This window comes from Myotis daubentonii, chromosome 7 (genome assembly GCF_963259705.1).
Source record: "Myotis daubentonii chromosome 7, mMyoDau2.1, whole genome shotgun sequence".
Taxonomy (NCBI): domain Eukaryota; kingdom Metazoa; phylum Chordata; class Mammalia; order Chiroptera; family Vespertilionidae; genus Myotis; species Myotis daubentonii.
The window spans coordinates 55,030,881-55,052,884 of NC_081846.1; the positions used below are offsets into that span (position 1 = coordinate 55,030,881).

The 22,004-nt window shown below is 36.2% G+C and overlaps 1 protein-coding gene and 1 pseudogene across 1 annotated transcript in view; one reads left to right on the forward strand and one right to left on the reverse strand.

The window, feature by feature from the left end:
• TANK (TRAF family member associated NFKB activator) overlaps window positions 1–14,300 on the reverse strand; it is a 99,878-nt gene extending 85,578 nt beyond the window's left edge. Inside the window, exon 1 of the mRNA XM_059704277.1 lies at window positions 14,085–14,300. The gene's annotated coding sequence lies outside the window, so the exon portion shown is untranslated. The remainder of the gene's footprint in view (window positions 1–14,084) is intronic.
• LOC132238851 (thioredoxin domain-containing protein 9-like) lies at window positions 8,657–9,450 on the forward strand (annotated as a pseudogene).
• Window positions 14,301–22,004: the final 7,704 nt, after the last annotated feature.

Consider the following 22,004-nt stretch of genomic DNA (forward strand, 5'->3'; position numbering starts at 1 on the left):
CTCTTCTTTTTTTCTAGTTATATGGTCCATATAACTTAGAAGCTGCTATCTCCCCGGGGAAGTCCAGCTTCTTGCTCCTCCTGTGATAGAATTTTTTTCTCTGTTAGAGCAGGAGGATCAGGCGCTAGTTGCCCCAACTTCTCCCTACACTCCTGAACCATGGATGTTTGCACTTCTTTCCTTAAGCTAGTAAGTCCAAGGGTTTAAAAATTTGACAGTGCATTTTAAAATATTGGGCTTCCTTTTAAAAGTCAAAAACAAAATATAGTTTTAAAGACTTTTTTAAACAAACACAAACTTCTTGTATATAAATTGTGACCAGTTGAACAGTTTTCTTGTAATAAGTTATTGAGTTAAACATGACAATACAAAACTTTTTTAAAAGAATTTATTTTTTTAGGGAGTTTTAGGTTCATAGCAAAATTGAGAAGAGGGTGCAGAGGCTTCCCATACACTCCCTACATTGACACATGCACAAGCCTCTTCCATTATCAACATCTCCCAGCAGAGTAGTACATTTGTCACAATAGATGAACCTACATTGTCATATCATTATCATTCAAAGCCCATAGTTCACATTAAGGTTCATGCTCAGTGTTTTATGCACAAACATACATTTTATAGGTTTGGCCTTCGCAGCTATGGCAGCTTGCCTTGGTCCTCACAGCCCCTGTCTGGTGTTATTAGCATATTACGCTTTTATTATTATAGACCGGAGGCCTGGTGCATGAAATTCGTGTGTGTGTGTGGGGGGGGGGGGCCTTTAGCCCAGCCTGCACCCTCTCCCAATCCAGGACCTCTCGGACATCCCTCCCGCAATCTGGGACTGCTGGCTCCTAACTGTTCACCTGCCTGCTTGCCCGATCGCCCCTAACTACTCGCCTGCCTGCCTGATCACCCCTAACCACTCGCCTCCCTGCCTGATTGCCCCTAACCACTCTGCCTGCCTGCTGATTGCCCCTAACCACTCTGCTTGCCTGCCTAATCACCCCTAACAGCCTCTGCCTCTGCCCCCACAACTGTGGCTTCGTCTGGAAGGATATCCGGAATGACATCTGGAAGGTTGTTTGGCTGTCTGGTCTAATTAGCATACTACTCTTTTATTATTATAGATACCTTAGGTTAGCAAGCAGTACTGTGTGGTAGATTGGGATGAAAATGAGAATTGCAGACTTATTAAAAATATCTTAGAAGCTATTTTCAAAACTACTTAATATTTTATTGTGAGTTCTAAATATAAATCTAGGGACAAGGAAAGCTGCCAGTATAAATACTACAACTTGGAATGTCAGGTAAGCATCAATGATCTCACTCAAATCTTAGATGTGAAATATCACTATTAATAGAATCTGGTTGACTTCTGATTTAAGATGACATCTGGACTAGCTGTTTGTGTCTCAGATTCTCTAAACTAAATGAAAAATCAGGAAAATATGAGAACTCATAATAGCATTGAAAGGCAGGATTGATAACCAGGTGTATGGCTGAGCAATCTGGGCCCTGTTCAGTGTACCCAGCTGACAGAGGTGCTCACTTACCCCTTAGGCTTGGATCATCCCTAGAGGGTGCCTTTTTCTAAGCCACTAAAAACATCAAAAGAGCAGCTGTAACCCTGGTGACAAAATCTGACAGGATTTCCCACCACTTGCAAGAACTGTGGGGGCTGAAATGGATATGAACTTTGTTATTTGAAGGTGACCAAATCTGCTGGCCTGAAGGAAAATAAATGTTTCTGTCTCTCTTTCCCTCTCCTTCCTTCTCTCTCTAAGATCAATAAAAAAAATATTTAACAACAACAACAAACCTATCTGCCTCCTGGCACATACGAATGAATTGACAGTAACCCCACTACTACAGGTAGTATTTTACACCTTCTTGCCCCAATATCCCCCATTAGCACTTCTCTCTATTACCCGTTTTGGAGCTATGGTTTGGATTATAGCAACATGATTCCAATGGGAGTAGAGAGATAGGATGCTCTGTATTTAAGGATACGTGAAGCAAAATATCAAAGGGGCTGGGCAGACAGAACAGTGTGTTTGACTCTCACTGGGAGTTTAATTTTTCACATATGGTTCCAACCAAGGAAAAGACCAATGATTGTTTCTGATTAACTAGGAATTAGTCTCTTCATAGTAAAATAGGCAATTAGAATGAGGAGTCTCACCGCAAGCCAATACCTGTGGTGACAAAATTGATAAATGTCAATTTTATGCCCCAAATTTAGCTGTGAGCTGTACATGTATACTGTCTCTAAGTTCAAGATCTGTGCAGAGAAACTAATAGAATTCAGGCAATAATAATGAGAATCAAGGAAAATCCATAAATTGGGTTAGTAAAGGATACATGAGGCTTAGAATGAGTAAATTCAAGACAAAGTATTCCTTTTTAAAAGATTATGCTGCATGAATGAAGTAAGAGAGAATCCTCAAAATGCTGAGAAAGTGAACACTTTGGAAAATGATACTAGAAGCATAAGTAAACGGACTATTAGGTAGTTAGGTGCTGACCACTGTCAGAAAAAAAAAAAGTAAATGGAAAGAATCTGCTTTGCATTTTCTATGAAACAGGAGATGAAATACAAGATATTAGACTACTATAAGAAGAGACCTAGTTAAGTGGCAGGGAGAAATAAAAACAAATTGAATAAGTTAAGGCTATAAGGACATAGAATATGCAATGTCAAAATTCAAATATTATTTAGACATAATCCAGGAAGGGATCAGTACTACAGAATATTAAATTAATGTTTAGAGTAAAAGCTTAAAAAACTCTATAAAAATGTAAATGTAAAGGACAAATAGATGAAAACCATTGCATGAAATAGTAGAAAAATAGTGCTACAACTTCTTCGGAAGAGATCAGAGTAAATGGAACAGAAATAGCAACCAAAGATATATAAAAAGGTATCTGAAGTAATAATTTAGTCCAAAGCAGAGATGAAAAGGACTCAATGAGTTTTGAAAAATATTAAAGAAAAGAGACCAAACTTTGACCTAACCTGGTAAAAATGTGATATTAATGATTTATCAATTTATTCAGCAATTTTTTTTGTGAGTACTTGACATATGCTAACTGTTACGAATACAAAGAAGAGCCAGACACATTCCTAACCAAATAACTTAGAGTGCCTTGTGATTGAGCTACATATCAGAAGCAGGCAATTGCTGCACGATGTGGTATTACAATTGGGGTAAGTGTGGGATACTCTGAAAACACATTGGAAAGGCTTTCGTCCAGGCTTGAGCGGGTGAGGGAAGACTTCCTGTATCTAAAGTATGGAAAAATAATCAACAAGAATTTGAGCAGAAAAGAAATTACTTGCAAAGGAAAAAAAAATATAGAAAAGTCATCTTCATTATTAAACTTCAGAAGCTGAGTAGAATAACATTTACAGTTGTTTGGGAACTGTCTATACAAAGGCTATATAGCCACACAAGTTATCATTCACATAGGAAAGGAAAACAAGGACATTCTTAGATACTTCAGGGATCAGAAATATACCACTCATTTTCTGAAATAACTGAAGATATACTTCAGTTGGTCAAGAAGGGAATCAAAATAAAAAAAACCAAAGATGAAATTCTGATATAAAATAAATATTTATAATTAGTTGAAATAATTTAAATACTAGATTAAGTAAAAACTTGTTGCAAATATAAGGAGAATATTAAAAATAATTTAAAAATCATTTTTAAGACATAAGATATAAGTATAAAAATAATTTAATAATAACATATTCTAAACTTCCTAATTATAGCAACAAAAACTCAAGTGGTGAAAGAAAGCTGGCAGGAAGTAAAAATTTCTAATTGACTCATTTTTTATATTTTATATGTGGAAATAAGAAAATGATAGGGTCTCACTCTAACTATAATTGAACATATATTATTTTAGCTTTTTTAAAATGTAAAGATAAGTACAAGTAGAATAAAAATTATATGTTCATTTTTTTATCGTGTAAATAGAAGAAAATAAAACATTGTTCATATCACATAAAACTCTTACTTCCCAGCATTTAATCAATCACCCAATAAGGTAACTCATGTAAGTGCTCCTCTGCAACATTTCTTGCTGCATATACTCTGTGTCCCTATTGTCACACTCTGGCCTCATTGTCACTACGTCTATTGTCACCCCTGTTCAAGCCACTATCAATTCATATTTACCATATCAGCCTTCTCACTGTTTTCCTCACTTTTACTCTCATCAAATTCTAAATGTTATGTTCCTGTATCACTTAAAATCACTCACTGGTTTCATATCACCCTTAGGATAAAATCCAAACTCTAACCTTGAAGCTTCTTCTTACTTCTCTAGATTCATATCTTCTCTCTTCCTCTTGCTGATTTGGGGCTTTTTCAATACTTCAAATGCTCCCTGTTCTGTCTGTTTCAGGTGTTTGCTCATGTGGTTTTCTTATTCCAGAACATGTTTCCCTCATGTTTTACTTGGTCTGTTAGGCCTCGGCTAACTGGACTGACTCTAAGCAGGACCTCACTTGACTCCCCTTCCAGGTTAGAACTATGGGCTCAGTTATAGATCCCTATTTCACTGTCCTTTCCACTCTATGACATGCTCCACACTTAAAATTCCAATATGCACATATAGATGCTTTTGAAGTTAGGATGGCTATTATAATGATATTAAGGATATGTGCAAACACCAGTCTGAGGCCTAGCTGGTCATTGTCCTCCCTCCCCCACAAAACCAAACTCAAGCTGAGAAAGGTAATTCATATTGGTAATAAGTAAGAATTCTGAGTTAAAATGGTCTCATTCATATGTTGGCATTGTCATTTATTTACAATATGACTTTATTAGCCCTGTACCTCAATTTCTTCATCTGTCAAATGCAGATTATAGTAGTACTTGCCTCAAAGTTTGTGTGTATGTACAATGAGATAATATATAAGCAGGGCCTGGTATACCAAAGAAACTCAATAATATTAACTAAAAGATAATTTCTGTAATTTAAGTATGTGGTTCTATATATAGTTATTTTTAATTTAAATAAGTGGTTGTAATTATCATTTAAAATGTCTTTAAAAGCTCTTCCTGAGAAAAGCTAGACATTGGACTTACAAGAAAAAAAATCTTTAAATCTTATAAGTACCGCGCACTAACTTATTGCGCCACTGGAGCTCCAAAAATCTTTATTTTTTTATTTTTATTTATTTATTTTTTTTTTTCAAAAATCTTTAAATCAACTATCTTATATGCCCAAAGAGCTAAAGAAAGCCCATGGACAAAGAACCAAAGAAAATGAGGAAAATGATAAATGGAAAAAATGAGAATATTAGTAAAGAGGTAGAAACTATTAAAAGGAACAAAATAGAAATGTGGAGCTGAACAATACTATAAGTGAAACAAAACATTTACTAGAGGGGCTTGGTAGCCGATTTGAGGAGGCAGAAGAGCCAGCGAATGTGATGATAATGTGATGGAAATTATCTAGTTGGTGGAGCATTAAAAAAAAGAACAAAGAAAAAAGAGCCTAAAGACATGTGAGACAGCATCCAGTGAACCAACACATGCATTATGGAAGTTCTGAAGGAGAAGTGAGAGAAAAGGAACAGAAAAAAATTTTTTGAGGATATGATGGCCCCAAATTTCCCAATTTGATGAAAGACTGAATCTGCACATTCAAGAAGCTCAATAAACAATAGTAGGATAAGCACAAAGAGATTCATACTGAGGTACATTATAATCAAACTGTCGAGAGCCCAAGATGAAAGTCGTAAGTAGTAAGAAAGTAGTAAGAAAGAAATGACTCATCATGAACAAAGGATCCTCAGTAAGAATACAAACAACTTCACTTTGAGATTATGAGGGAAAGAAGGCAATGGAATGACATATTTAAAGTGCTGGAAAAAATAGGTCTCAACCATGAATTCTATGTCTGGCAAAACTATTCTTCAAAAATAAGGAGAAATTGAAATAGCCTGAGATAAAAATAAAGGTAAGGGAGTTGTTATTAGTAGACTTACCCTATGAGAAATGATAGAGTCCTTCAGGCTCAAATAAAAGTCTACTAGACAATAATTTAAATCCATACCAAAAAATTAACCCTGTGAAGACAACTACATAGGTAAATATATAATCCAGCGTGACTGTATTTTTTGTTTGAAGTCTTATTTTTATTTCCAACATAATTTAAAAAACAAATGCTTAAAAATAATTATAAATCTATGTTAATGAGCATACAATGTATAAAGATAAAATTTGTGATTACAACAACATAAGGGAGGGAATCAAGCTGTATATGAGTAGAATGTTTGTATATTATTGAAGTTCAGTTAGTATTAATTCAAATTAGATTATAAATTTAAGTTGCTAATTTTAATCTTCATAGTAACCACTAAGACAGTATCTTAAAAAATATATAAAAGCAAATGAGAATGGAATAAAATGGTATATAGCAAAGAGTTAACGAAACACAAAAGAAGGCAGTAATGGGGGAAGTAAGTGAGGAACAGAAAAATGGTGTAAGGCATACAGAAATCAAATAGCAAAATGGCAGAAGTAAGGCTTCCTTATCAGCAATTACTTTAAATATAAACAGATTAACCTCCCAAACCAAAAGGCAGAGCTTGGCAGCATGGGTAATGCAACATGATCAAACTACGTATATGTTGTTTACAAAGACTTACTTTAGATAAAAAGACATAAATAACTTAAAAGTAAAAGCGTGAAAAATTTCTCCATGCAAATAGTTACAAAAAGAGAGATGGAGCAGCTATACTAATAGCAGATAAAATAGCTTTTACATAAAAAACTGTTGTAAGAATGAAGAAGGGCATTATAGTGATAAAAGTCATGTATCAAGAAAATACAGCCGAAACCGGTTTGGCTCAGTGGATAGAGCATCGGCCTACGGACTGAAAGGTGCCAGGTTCGATTCCGGTCAAGGGCATGTACCTGGGTTGCGGGCACATCCCCAGTAGGAGATGTGCAGGAGGCAGCTGATGTTCCAACTCTCTCTCTCTCTCTCCCTTCCTCTCTGTAAAAATTCAATAAAATATATTTAAAAAAAGAAAATATAAAAATTATACAAATGTACACATCAAACAAACACCCCCTGTCCCTGTAAATACATGAAGCAAATATTGATAGAACTGAAGGGAGAAATAGACAGTAGAGAATAATAGTTGGAGATACCACTTTTATTTTTATTTTATTATTATTATTTTTTACATATATTTATTGATTTCAGAGAGGAAGGGAGCGGGAGAGATAGAAACATCAATGATGAGAGAGAATCATTGATTGGCTGCCTCCTGCACGCCCCCTACTGGGGATCGAGCCCACAACCCGGACATGTGCCCTTGTCCAGAATCCAACCTGGGACCCTTCAGTCTGCAGGCCAACGCTCCATCCACTGAGCCAATCCGGCTAGGTTAAGGAGATACCACTTTTAATAAATGACAGAAAAAAACAGAAGTTCAAAAAGGAAATAGAGGACTTGAAGAATAGTATAAACAACTAGACTTCATATATATATATATATATATATATATATATATATATATATATATATATATATAGAACAATCTACCCAACAACAGTAGAATACACATTCTTCTCAAGTGGATATGAAAACTTCTCCATGATTGATTAAATGTTAGGCCACAGAAACTCTCAACATACTTAAAAATATCAAAATCATACAAAATATCTTCTCCAACCAAAATGAAATGAAGCTAGAAATCAATAAAATAAGGAAAACTGAAAAATTCATAAATATGTGCAAATTAAACAACACATTCTTAACCAACGGATCAATAGGAAATCACAAGGGAAATTAGATTTACTTAGAAATAGATCACACCATGCCAAAACTCATGGGATGCAATGAAAGCAGTGCTCTGAGGGAAATGAATAGCTGTAAACATCTACATTTTTTAAAAAAGAGAAAAGTCTGAAATCAGTAACCTAACTTGACATGCCAAAGAACTAGAAAAGAAGTAAAGCTAGCAGAAAAAAAGAAACAATAGAGATCAGAGCAGAGATAAATGAAATAGAGAGTGAAAAAACAGTAGAGTCAATGAAGTCAAAATCAGTTTTTGAAAAGCTTGACAATAAATCTTTAGCTAGTCTTATAAGAAAATGGGAGAGAACAACAAATAATTAAAATCAGAAATGAAAGTGTGGACATTACTACCAACTAAACAAAAATAACAAGGATAATAAGAGAATACTATGAATAATCATATGCCAACGAATTAGATTACCTAATAGTAATGTACAAATTCACAGAAACACACAAATTACCCAAACGGAATCTAGAAGAAATATAAAATATAAAATATAAACATACTTATAACAAAGAGATATAATCAGTAATCACAAACCTCCTAAGAAAGGAAGGTCCAGGACCAGTCAGTTTCACTGGTGAATTCTATCAAATGTGTAAAGAAGAATTAACACCAGTCCTTCTCAAACTCTTTGAAAATACAGAGGAGGAGGAAATACTTCCTAACTCTTTCTATGAAGCCAGGATTACTGTGATACCAAAGCCAGACAAAACGCGGAAATAAAAGAAAACTAAAAACCAATATTCCCCTCCCCTCTCAATTCCTCAGGGTCACAGGCTGTAAAATATAGAAGGACCCCTGCCAATCTGGAGGTAAAAGTGACAGCCTGTTATTAGCCACTAGCAGTTGTTGCGAGGCTGAAGCCAGAGCGGACAGTTCTTCTGGAGCCACTGGCCCGTCATTTCTCAGGTATCGCCGAGAGCCCAGCAAGGCTGAACTGTAAAGAATGGAAGGGAATGCCTCTGTTGAGATGTTTTTAAAAGTCCTGGAGAATCAGTTGCTTCAGACTACCAAACTAGTGGAAGAACATTTGGATGCTGAAATTCAGGAACTGGATCAGATGGATGAGGATGAACTGGAACATCTCAAAGAAAAGAGATTCGAGGCACTAAGAAAAGCTCAACAGCAGAAACAAGAATGACTTTCAAAAAGGACCTGGGGACTACAGAGAAATCCCCAGTGAGAGAGACTTTTTTCAAGAAGTCAGAGAGAGTAAAAAAGTGGGTTGCCATTTCTACAGAGACTCCACATTCAGGTGTAAAATGCTAGACATTCACTTGGTAATATTGTCCAAGAAACATCTGGAGACCACATTTTTGAAGCTGAATGTAGAAAAGCACCTTTCCTTTTTTTGAGACTGAGGACCAAAATCATCCCCACACTGGCACTGGTAAAAGATGGAAAAACACAAGATTATGTTGCTTGACTTACTGGCCTAGAAATACAGATGACTTCACCACAGAAACTTTAGAATGGAGGCTTGGTTGTTCTGATATTCTTAATTATGATGGGAATTTAATGGAGCTACCATTTCAGAGCCAAAAGATATTTGGAACAAACTTCCCAAAGCTGGAAAAGAAAACTATCAAGGAAAGAAATATGATTTGGACTCTGATGATGGAGAGCAGTTATAATTCTTTGTAAACTGACTTTTCACTTCTGCTTACTTTAGAATTAGGTGTATTTTCTAAATTCTGTTGACTTTTGATACATTGGTCATCTAATGATCTTCTTTTAGCTTTATACAGTTGCATCACACTGAAAGATATCTTTAATATTTTCTGTGTGGACCTCATGTTTAAGTTGCGGAAAACTGCTGAGTTCTTACTTATATTATTCGGGTAGGATGTGGATTATCTATTTTTGCAATTGATTTTACCATAATATGAGTTTTTATGTCTTTGTACCATTCACAGTTGTGTTTTTAATCCACTGGTTTGGAAATAGAACTTCAGCGAACAGTTTCAGGACTAATTCTCATGCATTATTTACTTTATGCAACAGGCCAAGTAACATTTAATAGTGTAACAGACTGTACTTGTAAATGAATTATAAACACTTTTTACTTCTATAATATATTTATATAACTATTAAAGAATTGATAAAAAATAACAACAACCAAAATCACTTACAGATAAAGATGCAAAAGTTCTCCACAAGATACTAGTAAACTAAACTAATAGCATATTAAGTAGACTTCACATTATGACCAAATGTGATTTATCCCTGGAATGAAAGGGTGGTTAAACAGAAGGAAATCATTCAATGTGGCATATACCACATAATAGAATAAGAAAAAAAAAAAACCCACATGATTATCTCCATTGACGCAGAAAAGACATTTGACAAAATCCAACACCCTTTCATGATTTAAATAAAAAGATGCAGACAACTAGAAATGGAAGGAAACGTCCTCAATATGATAAAGAGAACTTATGAGAATTCCATAGCTAACATATTACTCAATGGTGAAAAACTGAAAGGTTTCCCCTTAAAACCAGGAACAAGATCACTGCAGTTCAACATTGTCCTAAAGTTCTAGCCAAAGCATTTAAACAAGAAAAAAAATAAAAGGCACACAAATTATAAAGGAATAAATGAAAATATCTGTTTTCAGATATTATCTATATATATAAAAGTCTAATATGCAAAGTGTCCCATCGGGAGTTTGACCAGGAGACCAGGAGTTCACTTGCTTGCTATGACATGTGCTGACCACCAGGGGGCGGCGCAGAATGAAAGAAGGCCCCAGCTGGCAGCCAGAAGGCTCCAATCAGCTCTGATTGCCTGCCAGGCCTAGGGACCCCACCCATGCACAAATTTTGTGCACTAGGTATCTAGTTCCTATGTATTAAAAAATTCCAAAGAACCCATAAGAATGAACAAATTATTTTACCAAAGTTGCTAAATATAAGATTAATACTCAAAAATCAGTTGTGCTTTTATGCGTCATCAATGAATAATCCAAAAATGAAATCAAGGAAATAATTCTACTTACAATAGTATTCAAAATAATTTTATGTGATGTGAATTTTACCTCAATTTTTTTAAAGGGGGAAAAAAGGAAAAATTAAGGAATTCTGAATAAACTATGGACTGAGTTAGTAAAAATGTATCAATATTTGTTCCTTAAGTGTAACAAATGTACCATACTAATGTAAGCTGTTAATAATAGAAGAAACTGTGTGTAATGGAGTATATGAAAACTCTGTAATGTTTGCTCAATTTTTCTCTAAATCTAAAGTTATTCTAAAAAATAAAGCCTATTAACTAAAAAAAAACACCTTTATTATCCTAAGTAATTTTTGGATCAAAGAGAAAATAAAGCTACAATGAAAAAAACATAAAATAATGGCCATGTGAAAGTGACATATAAAAGTGAGATGTAGTTAGAATGGTACTCAAAGAAAATTCCTAGCCTTAAATGTTTTCATTACAAAACAAGAAAGAAAAAAAAATGAACTAATCATTCAATGCAAGAACAGAAAAGTAAAAGTAAAATATTCTAAAATAAAGCATTAAGAAATATTAATAAATATAAAAAAACTAATTATTTGAAAAAATGAAAACCATAAAAGTAATACATCCAGATTAACTCTTTGACATGTCCAATCAGGAAAAAAAAGAGAGGGAGAGAGAAAACATAAATGGTCAAAATAAGTAATGAAAAAGGTTTATCCACATAGTTATAGAGATGATTTTTAAAAAGTACAAGGGAATGCCATGTATGCTAATAGATTTGAAAAATTTGATAAAAACAAAATCACATGAACAAAACAACCAAAAGTGGGTGCCAAGGATAAATAGTGTTAAGGTTTGCTCTTTAAACATTTCAAAGAGCAAATAAAGCCCATTAAACTTTTTGAAAGCATGGTAAACCGGTATTTTTTAAAATCAGAAAATAAAAAATACAGATTAATTTCGTTTAAGAATATGAAAGCAAAATTTCTCAGTAAATTACAGACATTTCTTATCCAGCATACATAGGTGTAAGATCAGTGAATTTGGACACATTTTGCATACCACTGTCGGTTGTAACTGAATTGTGGTCTGCAACTGGCGCTGTCATAATGGAGAGAAAGCTTTTTGCACAAAATGCAGGAACAGCTGCTTTGTTTGAGTATCTGGTTGCTCTGCCGGGAGAGGGCTTTTTGGCTGTGACACATTGTTTTCATTCTTTTCTGTTAATTTGAGTTGTGAACTAAATTGTGAATCCAAAGTAATAGGGGAGAGGCATCTAAGAAGTGTGGATTGAAGAGAAAATGAGGAAATGTGTAGGTTTGGTTTGGCTGGTTTTGATCAATTTTTTATTTTAACCAGAGCAAAAAATATATATACGTTAAACTATAAATCTACCTTTTTACTGGGGACATGATTTTTGGTATCACAGAATTTAAAAAAAAAAAGAAATTATTGTATTGTGTAACAGCACAGTACTATATAGTTTAAAACTATATAGGAAACCATACAGTTGTCTCTAATGATATAAAAAAGACATTGAACATAGTTTTACATGAAGTCTTGATACACCTTTAGCAAACTCGGGTTAGAAATGTATTTGGCAGTTACCTGGTTTTTATAACAAGCTTATTTACTTCAAACCAATAGCCAACGTCACTCTTAATGTTAACCACTAGGGAAATTCCCACTGAGATCAGAATGAGACAAGGTTGGCTGCTATCTCTCCTGTTATTAAACACTGTTCTAGAAGTTCTGGACAATGTGGTGAGAAGAAAAAAAAAAAAGGCTACGAAATTATATTTTTTCTATGTAGACTTCACATGTAAATTACCTAAAATAATTTAGAATAAAGGATTGATATAATGGCTAAATGCAAGATAAAATTATGAAATCAAGAACTTTTTAAAATCACCACCCCCACACAAAGAAAATAAAACATGCTGAAATACAGTTTACTATAAACAAAGACCTATATGTTTTCTGAGGCCTTAAGTACATGGAGAGAAAGAATGTTTGCAGACAGGCAAGTTCTCTACTGTAAGAATGATTCTTTTCATCAAATCAGTGTATGTTTTATGAAATTCCAACCAGAACCTTTTGGGAGGAATTTAACAGATTTGTTTTAAATCTTCCAGTTGGCCATCTCTTTTATTGTCACAAGCGTTTAAAAGAAGTAACCGGACATTCCTTCAGGGCCCTGGTCACTTGCTAGCAGGAACCTCAGTCAGGTTGGACTTGATATACAGTCCACATCCCTCCTGCCTGGAGATAGATAGCTGTGTGTGCCCGCCCCGTGAATAGGTAAGAGTGCACCCTGGAGAGAGTGAGGAAATGGGGTGGATGAGTGAAGAGAAGGGAGACCTGGAAATAACTTCTAAGCTTCAATGAATGACTTGGCTGCTCTGGGCCCTTGGCTAGGTCATCTTCCTTTCTCCCCCATCATTTTGCAGTTCAGATAAGACATCTCAAAATATAGTTTTACTGTTGTAAGAAGGCAGGGCAGTGGAAACAGAGAGCCATGGAAAAAGTGATATGAGATCTTGTTTAAGCCCTGGTTCTGCCTTGAACTGGAAGATCTTGTGATTGTTTTCCTCCAGGAGACACTCAATAAATGGCAGCTATTAATATAACAATAGTGATAATGATTCTTGATGTTTACTCTTTTTGAACTATCAACATTTCCTAGGCTTATCATTAAGAAAATACTTAAGAAAATACTATACAATCTTTAGTATTCATCTTTGTTTCTGAACATAAAAGTCAATTGGTAATAGAAGAAGACTAGATTACTCTAATTATGTAAGTTTAAATGTTTTAAGATAGGAAATGGAAAGTTTTCCATGAGGTTAATACTTTATTGTAAAGATGTATTCATTAACATGTATTTCTTAGAAAATGGAAAAATATAAACTTTAGTTAATGTTTGAATGAATACACTGGATGAGATAGGAATTGATCTTTAAAATTTTCACCCAAAAGAAGTATGACTACATATAGTAGTATTAGTGTACTTTTCAACCTAGTAAGCTATATGCAACTTAACTTATGCTAACTACATATCTTTTAAGTCTTATATTGTTATAAAAACCACTCAGAGAAGGTGTATGTTCCAGACATAAACGAAAAAAAAATTGATCATTTCAAGTAGACATCAATTTTATTTTAAATGTTGGGAAAAGTGTAAAAAAATCACAGTATTTTAAATTATCCTTTAGTTTTAGCTAAGGACCCTATTTTGTAAACGTCAAATTTCTAACTATGACAATAAATACAAAGGTATTATTGAATCATGTCATAAATTACTCACTTAGCAGAAGCAAGAGGAGAACAAGTCAGCCACACTTCAGTTTAAGACATCCTGGCCCCCTTGCTTAGGTTGCGAATCAATAGGAACGACTGCAGTTTTTGGTCACCTCTTCTTCAGCTTACAAGTCTTCCTTCACAGACTATTCCTCTTTAAAGATGTGGGCAGTTACAGAGTCTGAAAGCTTTATACACAGGCTCTAGAATGCTGCCCAAGCCTCCCTGAGCTCTCCCTTGTGTTGAACTGGGAACTTCCACTGAGAAATCCCCTGACTTGAAAACTTCCTTATTTGTAACTATCAACGGCCAATCATGGCAACATATTGAAATGAAGCAAAGACACCAGAAATTGTTCTGTAAACCACCCGTGACTGTCGCTCTGACTTCCTTTTGAAGCAAAGACACTTTACTTGAATAGTTAGGGCATTTTAAGAGAAATCCAGAAATTATAAACACAAATATTTTAGGTTTAAGCAGATTTTCATGTAAGAAAATTTAAAAAGCAAGTTTATTTGACAAATAGTGTTTTTTGTTGTTGTTGTTGTTGTTTTTGCTTTTAAGAAGTCACTCTCTCCCCTAAGTAGTATATTTATAAGCAGCAGGCAAAGACTAGTTGTCTTTGCTTTGTGGTCAACAGGGGTCAGTTGGATGGAGCCTAGAAATAATAATGTTTGTGCTGGATTCCAGAGCCTGACCTCAGGTACTTAGGAGAGAGGGGCAGAGGCTCTTAAGACGGCTTTTTTCCTTGGCAACTAAGGTGCACGTGGAGGGGTGTGTGTTCCAGCTTCTCGGGTTATTTGGAGTAAGACATGCAAATGGAAGGCAGCACAGGCACTACTGTCATTTTTCTTTGTTGTAAAATTTTAGAGCTGGGAATGTCCTTAGACACCATCTGTTCTATTTCCTTTTTATTCAGATGAGGGAACAGGAAAGGATAAATGCTCAAAGTCACAAAGAAAGTCAGAGGCAAAACTCAGATTAAAATCGGAATCTTTTGAATCCAAGTGCGTTTCTTCTCTTTACGGTACTATACTGTCAGCATCTCAACTTATTAACTAGGGAAAAGACTGTAACCGCAAAAAGACTGAGAGTCTTCTGGTTCAGTTCCTACATTTTTCAGATAAGGAGTTCGAGCCCTTACCCAGAGTTCCTCACATCAGTAAAAGTAAAAGGCTTAGAATTTAGAACTTATGATTCTCAGTCTAGTGGCCTGTCCGCTTGAAAACACTGCCCTCTGTTAAATTAGATGCTAAATAAGCCTGAGATATTTCTACTTGTGATGAAATTATTCTATAAAAAGGAAATCATTTTGAAAGTATCTAAAATGATGAATAGGCTTATGATTTAACATGTTCCATTTACTCATCTGACATAGAATGAAGAATTAATTTCCTTCAGTGCCTTGCGTTTTATAACTACCTTACTGATATCAAACATTAAGCTTTCTGGTGTGCAATGGAAAAATAAAACCTAACTAATACTGCAAATGCAGAAAAAGAAAAAAAGTGAGCCACTGGTGGAAGGAAAGCATGCTTCTCAAGAATTTACATTTTGAATTAACAGGATCTTAAAAACAAGACTCTTTTTAAAAAAGCAGTGCTGATGTCTTAACTGGGAAATGCCCCTTTGATTTCTCCATCTGTGCCCCTTTCCTCTTCTATTCGCTTTGGCCTCTGAGCTTGGCTGATGCCCAAGCTCCAGAGGAACTGGCCAGTCCTGGGTATTTGGCCTCAACCCGGAGGGGCACTGCTTGTAAGAGGGTCCTGAGGCCAAGACAGAGAAGCTATAGTTAGAGATCTTTTTGAGGAAATTCTGTCTGAGTGAATGGAATTTAAAACCTACGCCACTGACTGAGCAGTTCTGGCTCTTGGCAAAACATGTGAGGCAGATGGAACTTTTTATCTTTGTTGTTTCTAGTGGTTCCTTTTTCTATTCCCTTCCCCTCCTTTTTTCCTCTCAGAGTCATAAATGATATAACCTGGGCAGGTAGAAATGTGGATTCCTGTAGGGGAGAAAGGAGCAAACTGGCACTAAGCCACAATCGGCAAGGGTTGGTGTACAAATGACTAGAGTAAGAGGGGACTTGGGGTGCTTCAAGCCCAAATGAGAGGATGGAAGGCAAAAGTCAGGTTCCCATTTAAGCTGAGGTGAATGGCCAAGGGGTTGCTAATCAAAGGACGAAGAGATCACTACCATGAGCAGCAGGATTCTCAGGGCAGGTCTGGGAGAAAGGCCTCCCTAAGAATTCCTGGAAAGCAAAGTCTTACCTAGGGACAGTGGAGGGCAAGAAAGCCAGAGCTCTTAATTGCTGGCTGGGATGCAGAGCAGAGATATGTGCAAGGTGCTGTGTGGAAGGAAGAGGTGGTTCTCAGCTGAGTGACTCATGAAGAGAAGCATGGACAGCCAGGAACTGAACAAGCAAAAAGGATCTAGGGTTAAAGTTTGAGACTTTTCCCCAGAGTCTCAGTAAGTTCACTATAATTTTTTTAGGCTAACCTTTTGGCGTTATGCTCATTTCTATAATTTTATAAGTAAAATTTTTCTAAAAACCTTAGTTTGCCTTTTAACCTTTAGAGCAGTGGTTCTCAACCTTGGCTGCACATTAGAATCACCTGGGAATCTTTTTAAAATCCTGATTTCTGGGCCTCATCCTCTGGAAATTCTGTTTCTTTGTGATGGGGTGAGGCCACAACATGAGTAACAAAGAAACAGAATTTCCGGAGGATGAGGCCCAGAAATCAGGATTTTAAAAAGATTCCCAGGTGATTCTAATGTGCAGCCAAGGTTGAGAACCACTGCTTCAGAGGTAAACAAATCTGTGAGTACTCATATGTGGAATCTAATGAACAAAATAAACTGATGAACAAAACAGATACAGAGACATAGAAACATGGAACAGACAGCTGAATCTCAGAGGGAAGGCGGGGGAGGGTAGGTGGATGGGAAGAGATCAACCAAAGAACTTATATGCATATATTTATAACCCATTGACAAAGACAATAGAATGGTGAAGGCCTGGGGGAGGGGAGGGAGTGGGCTAGAAGGGGGTCAATGCGGGGGAGAGGGGGACATATGTAATACTTTTTTTTTGCAGTGGTTCTCAACCTTCTGGTCCTTATGGTTTCCTGTCTTATGTTAAGTCCTTTATCCATTTTGAGTTTATTTTTGTGTATGGAATAAGTTGGTGGTCTAGTTTCATTTTTTTTTTTTTTATGTGTCTGACCAAATTTCCCAGCACCATTTATTGAAGAGACTATCTTTACTCCATTGTATGTTCTTGCCTCCTTTGTCAAATATTAATTGAGCCTAGTGGTTTGGGTTGATTTCTGGGTTCTCTATTCTATTCCATTGATCTATATGTCTGTTCTTGTGTCAGTACCAGGCAGTTTTGAAAACAGTGGCTTTATAATACAGCTTGGTATCTGGTATTGAGATCCCTCCTACTTTGTTCTTCTTTCTCAGGATCGCAGCTATTTGGGTTTTTTTTTTCTTCAATCTTATGTAATACTTTCAACAATAAAGATTTAACTTCAAAACAACAAAAACAAAAACAAATCTGTGAGGTACACAGATATCCTGAACAGTTAAGAAGTACCTCAGGCCTATTATTTTTGAGACTAGGAATAAAAGTAGGACACTGGTTTTCTCAGCACTCTTTCATCCTTATTGTATGATGGCTACATGTTTTTGGTTATCAAAAGAAAGAGGACACTTAGTGATGTATGATGTAAAGAAGGTTAATCGAACTAAAATCCAAAAGTACCTTAAGAAACTCAAGTTATAGGCGGGTGCCAGCATGAAATTTAACAAGAGTAATTATAAGGTTGTCTAGTTACTACTCCCATCTTATACACTACACCAAGCATGTCAAACTCGTGGCCTGTGGGTCGCATGCCTCTTTTATTTGGCCTGTGTTAGCCTTTGAATTTGACATGCTTGCCTTACACCATCCTACAACCATGCCATACCATCCACCATCCTACAAAAAATCAGAAAAAAAATTGCACTAGCCCGGAAAGGCAATGATGAAATGCAATTTAGTAGTAGTCATACAGAAAAGACTTAAGAGTTTTACATGAGGTAATGTTATGGGGATGTTAAAAAAAATTCCAAAATGAACTTAGAAGCTCCATTCTTAGAAGTTCCTCTAGAACAGCGGTTCTCAACCTGTGGGTCACGATCCCTTTGGGGGTCAAACGACCCTTTCACAGGGGTTGCCTAAGACCATCAGAAAACACATATATAATTACATATTGTTTTTGTGATTAAGCACTATGCTTTAATTATGTTCAATTTGTAACAATGAAATTGGGGGTCACCACAACATGAGGAACTGTATTAAAGGTTCGCGGCATTAGGAAGGTTGAGAACCACTGCTCTAGAATGAGGGGAACTGTGCTTTCAGAGCCTCTTTCTGGGCACCACTCTTTAAGAAAACCATGGGCAAACTAGTTATTAAATACTTATCCATATTATATGTGTATTATTGTAGGAATGGAGGATGTTTAACTTAGAGAAAATGAGAAAAAATATCAATTCAAATATCAATTATCTTTTTTTTTTATGTCACTCTAATGTGGTCCTCAGACTAGTAAGTAGGAACTAAAAGGAAAATGTTGATCTCTCATTACAGAGAGATCAACATTCCAATATTAAAAATAATAGTAAGTCACCCTGGGAGATAATGAGTTCCCTGTTCTTGGGAAAATCAAGCATAAGATAAACAACCACTTCTTGGGAATGTTGAAAGGGCATTAACATCTCATGTGAAATCATAATGACTAACATAGCATTTACTCTGGTCCTGGCATGATTCTACTAGTGAGTACTTCACATGTACCTCTTCATTTAATCCTTACGAGTACCCTATAAGGAAGGTGCTCTTTTATAGAAGTAAAACTGAGGCTTATAGAAGTTAATTAACTTAACCAAGTACATGTAGCTAGCAAGTGGGAGCCCAGGCATCTGTCTCCAGAGTCCATACTCTTGACAACTTTACTGTAGTGCAGCTGGGATGTTCATTATAGCGCGCTTTACCTAACACGGAGTCCCTTATTCACTGCTAGCATGGAATTTTAGAGGAGGCAAAAAGAAACTCAAATGTTTACCCTACCAGATTTTAGTCCTTCTTAGGCCCAATTTTGAAAGCTTCCAACCTGACAAGAAGTTAGTGAATTGAGAGTGTGCCACCGCTAATCCCTGTTCAATATCTACCGGCTTGGTATTAGGATGGGCTTGTAAAGATGATATAATTGGAGACAGCCAGAGGATGGGAAAAGAAAAGGAGAGTGATGCAGAAGTGGGGCCTCTGTTGAGAAATGGAAAAGGGAACTAGACTTGCTGCTATTTCTCAAATGCCAATTTAGGAAAATCAGGCAGCCTTGGAGCAGAGTCAATGCCATTAGTTAAGGAGGATGACAGAACACAATTTGTTTCTGCAGATTTACTTATCCTTCAATTTTTCCTTTCCAATCTGTTATGTATAGCGTAGTAAGTCTCATAAAAAATCCACGATACTTTCTTCAGGGTACAAGGTGAACTATCTAAGGCTCCATAAAAAATTTCTATGAGTGACAGAATTTCATCAGGGAATGAAGGCATTCTCCATAGAAAGGCCTGCTCCAGGCATTACACATTCTACTTTTTCTTTTAGTGGTCAAGGTAGCGATACATTGAATTTATTGCCAAATGGCCCTTTTATTTTGATCTATGTACTGAGATTTCTCCTATCTAAGGTTAATGAGAACCACCAGCCCAAAGAATGAGTCTCACAGACATTTTCTTTCTATATTGAGAAACCCAGAAAAGTGGTTCAGATATTAGAATAAAGATAACAGAAATTACTTGGCTCCCTCATAGAGATCCAGAATTTATAAATGGTAGAAAACAAATTTGCATTACTTAAAACATATATCTTTTGGATTTACAAATTCATGAAATTGCAATTGCTGTGAGATGCGTAAGGTCATCAATAATTTTCTATGTGAGCACACACAATACAGTAATCTAGTTCTGATTCAGTTTCTAATATTAATAGGATCAATGGTTCATACTTGTAATTCTCTATAAATGAGGGGATAAAAAAAAACATGAGAGCTTATGCACAGCAATAACAGCGAGAAATTAGAGAGAAGAAAAAAGAGGGAGAGACAGGAAAGATAATCCATAAAATCTGAGTTTATCTGTGACTTTAATAAGTCAGACTTCCAAAAAGCTCTGACCTTTGAAAACCATTTAGCTTGACTCCAGGGGGAGGTTGGGAAGACTGAGTAGCTGAAGCTCGCAGAGAGATTTCAAGATTCCTTCTGTTCTTTATTCGTTGGCTTACCAGTTAAGTTTCCTTTTAATTTGATCCTATTTGGGGAATGTCAGAGACATGATGAGAGATTCAATAAACATGGGTTTCAAGTAAAATCACAAGCTATCGTTTGAGGGGGGAAATTGAAGCAGTGCTAGAAGTGCGGGAATCAAAGAGATTTTCTCAGTATCAAATAGCTGATTAATGGTGTTGAGAAATTTCCCCTGGCATTAGAGAACCTGCCTCCAAAATACTCAGTCAGCTCTGACTTTATAATTTGAGGATGCTGTTAAGGTTTGGAAGCTGAGTGGGGTGTGATTGGAGAACTTTTTTCTGATTACTCTACTGGGGAAATGCCGTCTCATCACTTTTCATTGGGTTTCATATTTTTAAATATTGTTTGAATGGAAAAAAAAACCCTTTAGGAACACCTACTGCCCATGTCCTCCATTTATTTATCAGTTGCTCTAGGTCAGTGGTCGGCAAACCGCGGCTTGCGAGCCACATGCGGCTCTTTGGCCCCTTGAGTGTGGCTCTTCCACAAAATACCACGTGCAGGCGCGCACGTACAGTGCATTTGAAACTTTGTGGCCCATGTGCAGAAGTCGGTTTTCAGCCTGGGCGAGTCTGTTTTGAAGAAGTGGCATTAGAAGAAGTGGGGGGTGTCAGTAGGTCCGTTGGTCGGTCGGGTGACGGGAGACGTGGCGCAGGTGGCTGCGGATACGCAGAGCGGGGGAGGCACGCGAGATTCATGCGCTAGTTGAGTGAGCCAGCCAGTCAGCAGTCTCATTGCAGTGGTTAGGTATGTTGAGATGGTTTGGACATATAGAGAGGATGAATGAAAGGAGATAGACGAAACAAGTATACAAGACGAGTTGGAAGGGGTCAACCTCATCGAACGTACTTCAATCAGATTGAGGATGTTTTTAGCAAAGGCCAGCTTAGGAGTACCTTAATTAAGTTAATAACAATGTACCTACCTATATAGTTTAAGCTTAAAAAATTTGTTTCTCAAAAGAAATTTCAGTCGTTGTACTGTTGATATTTGGCTCTGTTGACTAGTGAGTTTGCCGACCACTGCTCTAGGTTGATCACCTCTGGGCAGAGGGTGCCATAGAACCAAGCACTTTGTAGCACATCAGAGGAATTAAACATCACCTCTGCGCTGAGAGGCAGTCTGTCAGAAGTTTAGGCACACAGATGGTGGAGCCATATTGCCTAGGTTCCAAATCCTGACTCCATTCTTGAATAGTTCTTTGCCTAACTCTTATGGTAGTTGGCGCATAGAATGAGTGAATTAATGTATGTAAAACATAAAACGTTGAGCACATGGTGAGGCTAGGTAAGTTTTTTGTTATTGTTCTTTACTCCCTGGTATATTTTTATTCACTGTCTCTGTGAAATCATAATGTGAATTTATACACGTATTGCTGAAAAACTAGAGAGAGAAATTAAATTAATAAAGAAGATAAAGAGACATATTTATCAAGTAACTTTATTGTGCCAGGCATCATGCTAGTTGTTATATACAAATACATCACCTTACTGAGTCATCTCAACCACACTAGGAAGTAGATTGAATTCTCATTCTATAGGTGAGAAAACAGGAGAGAAGGGGGAACCAGG